The sequence below is a fragment of the Poecilia latipinna genome, unplaced genomic scaffold, assembly GCF_001443285.1.
Source record: "Poecilia latipinna isolate Pla-1442-1.1 unplaced genomic scaffold, P_latipinna-1.0 Scaffold95, whole genome shotgun sequence".
NCBI classification, from domain to species: Eukaryota; Metazoa; Chordata; class Actinopteri; order Cyprinodontiformes; family Poeciliidae; genus Poecilia; species Poecilia latipinna.
The window spans coordinates 14,766-18,267 of NW_015112711.1; the positions used below are offsets into that span (position 1 = coordinate 14,766).

At 36.6% G+C, this 3,502-nt stretch overlaps 1 protein-coding gene across 2 annotated transcripts in view; it reads left to right on the plus strand.

The window, feature by feature from the left end:
• dok4 (docking protein 4) overlaps positions 1-3,502 on the plus strand; it is a 35,153-nt gene that overhangs the window by 6,694 nt on the left and 24,957 nt on the right. The window lies entirely within an intron of this gene.

The window sequence follows — 3,502 nt, forward strand, 5'->3', positions numbered from 1 at the left end:
TCCACTGCAAGTGTAGCAGACATGATGGCTACACTTGCAGCCATCATGTTGCAAGTGTAATGTTGCAAGTGTTGTACTGTAATCTCTTTTTTTATAGATTACAGTACACTAAAAGGTTGCATTGTGCCCTTGTTTATATTTTTAATAGTGTAATTCTGTAAAGACAAAATATGTCTGGTGGTCTAGCTCTGATTTACATGTCCTGCTAAATTGCGGGTTTGAATATTGCAATACTAACGAAACAGACCTGCAGAAAGAAATTACTAATAAAATATCTTACATATGCATACTTGTATGCTCTTTATATAGATTTTCCTTAGCTTTGATTGTATATCTCACAATTTTATAATTTATCATTGTTTATTAAACTCTGAAAGCTGTGTGGCTTTGTTAATATTCTGTCCTAGAAGGCGGTTAGCTGTGCCCTTTGTTTTTTTGAGCACCTGCCTCTTTAGTGGTCTCTGCATGGCCCTGGATGGCTCAATGTAAAGATTGTAGAGAACTTTGGGTCCTCTGAACTAGAGAAAGCACTAGCCACAGGCCATTTTTCACAACTATTAGGATAATAGATGAATTACATCACTGTTATCTTCACTGTTATATTTTTCTCTTTGGTTAACCAGGCCACATCAAATGGCTAATTACAATGATACCGAACGGTTTTATGTCATACTGACCCAGGACAGCTGTGGCTACAATCCAGCAGCTTGCTATCATCAGTGTGTGAATGGAAATTACTAATTTCATGAAAAACATCTTTAAATGTTCCGCTAAAAGCACTATGTAAGTCTGATGTCATTTAATTTAATTTCATTTAATTTGTGATTGAAATTCAACATTATTTAAAGGGGAAGTATTATTGACTTTACTGAGTTTTATATCGTGTCATTATTACTTCATCAAAAACCCACCTGGAGTGTTGCTTTGATTCTTTCATTCATGTCTGAGAAATCCTTAAATCTCCCCTAGCAACCATTCAGGGATGCCTAAATGCTTGGTCTCACAAAGCGCCAAAGCACCTTCTAAAAGCTGCAGTCTCAATTTTTTTTAAACAACTGTGGCATTTTTATAACAATTGCACGTAACATAGTTACTTTATCGTGCTATAAAATGTCACTATGTGCCTGGAAAATACATAAAACCCTTTGAGTACAAAGTGCAGTCAGTGAATTCAAACATAAGGCAAGGGAAGACCTAGTATACAGTCATGGGTAACCCAACAAAAACACATATATTAAAAAAGAAATCCGCCTTAAGCTTTACAGAACTAATAAGAAACAAAGCAAGTTAGTGCTGAAATTTGCTCTTTATTTGGCAGATTGAAACATTGCGATCTGCTTTGTAAAAAGCCTAAATGAACAAAAAAGAGTAAAATACAAAATAGAAATGGCTGATTATATTTACTGGCGATTTTGAAATGGCTGACAGTAATTTTAAACATGGCTAGACCTTCCTCCCTCCTCACAAATCTTCACTAATTGTCAATGGAGAAATAAAGTGGGAGGAGGCATTTCTGTTTTATTAAACTTTGAACATGTTTACTTATGTAGCATATTCTATAAATTTAATATCTCTGGTAGAATTAGGTTTACTCAGGAGTCTTCTCCCCAGCAAATAATGAGGCCCTTGTTTCTGAGCTTTTAATTGCTTACTGGTCTCTGTTATCACAGCAGTCATAAAGGCATGATAATAACTAAGTCTTGTAATGGTAGTCTAGAGAGAGAGAGAGGGCCTCAGTAGGAAGTAGATGGTGGGTTTGGTAGGTAATTGTGATCTAAGATGATGTTGGACACAGTGACCAAAAGAACATGGCCACTAAAAGCAAATAGTTTCACATGTCAGCTGTCAGTAATTGAAAAAGCTGTTAAGAATTTTTGAGTGTATCCACACATAACTCTAAGTGAACTGTAGACCCACTTACTTGATTTGGCTACTAATAGTTGAAATGAATGTCCACACTTTGAAATACAGTCTTATCCCTGAATAAGTTGTTGCAGTTATCATGTGTGAAATGTACAATCAAGCACAAATGGACACAATTATTAGAAGCTGTTTTGACTTCGCAGTTTTAGAACATTCTTACATTGTATTAATATTTTTCCACATATCTCTTTTTCTGTGTATTTGTACTGTGCTAATGAGGTCAAATGATTCGCTTTAAAAAAATGAATTCAGGCTCGTATTGTGCTTTTCAGGAAGTTTTATTTCTGACCACCACAGGCAGGCAAGGTGGATGAAGTATCTTGCCCAAGGACACAACAACACAGACAGACAGTTAAGGTGTTTGAACCAGCAACCCACTGACTGCAGGCAAACTCCTACCACCCTCACCATTTTTATATGTTTCAAAGGATTGGAAACAATTGTAGCAAAAGATGTTGGATTTTGATGCCCCCGCTTCAGCATTCTTCTGGGTGGAAAAGCTGGAAACATATAACATATGAAAATATATAGCATCAGTGAATGAAGCAGCTGCCATGTTCTTCCCCTAACTCTGTCTGAGGAGGGACAGGAAGGGCTCCTCACTTTAAACTTCCTGGTGAAACACTGCCTCCTCTTTGGTTCCGCCTTTCTTCCTTTTAATTTAACACTGTATTTTGCTCAGTTTTGGTCTCAAAAATAAAATATTGAAATTGTGTTTGCTCCTTGCTGGTAATAAAATTTGTGTAGTAACTTATGATCTTCTAAGCAGATTTAAACATGCAGTGATTAAAATCTCCCACATTAAAGTGTATCACATCACCCCAATTTAGACATAATTAGACATAACTATATTAGTTTATTATATTAAATATTTATATTTAAGAACAAATTTAATGTCTGGCAAAATACAAAGTTGATGCTTTTTAATCCTTCCTTTTCACATATAATATATTCACTTATAATCAGAGCTGCAATGCTTCGTTCTGAATTCCTGGGTATTGTAGCTCCACAGACCCCTCGTTTACCTCTGTTCTGATGCTCATTTTATAGCAACTCATTTTGCTGCTGTCTTTTTAAATGTGAATGAGACATTTCACGCCCCACCCCCTTCAGGGTGCAGAGAATTCCACTCATAGACTGTTCTTCCGTTTTTGTAGTTACCGTATTTTTCAGACTATAAGCCGCTACTTATAGCAGCTTATAGCCTGGTGCAGCTTTTCTGTGAATTTTTTCTTCAACTGCCAGGGGGCTCTTTAGCAGAAAGTGAATCATTGGAAGTCAAAATTGGAAATCAAAGAAGAAAGTGCTAATTTTCATTTAGAACAAGCACATGCAGGCATGACAGAGAAATTTCTTCAAACTCATATGATGCAGCTTTTAAGTTGAAAGCTATCTACTATCGATCTGGCAGTACAGGAGGGAAATAGAGCCGCTGCACGTAAGCTCAGCATAACAAATCCATGGTTCGGCGTTGGAGATGCAGGACTGCATCCTTAATAAATCCAGCAGATTTATTAGGACGCAATGTGTATCGCACCAGCAGTGCTCTCTGATGATGCATAAAAAATCTGGTGCAGAT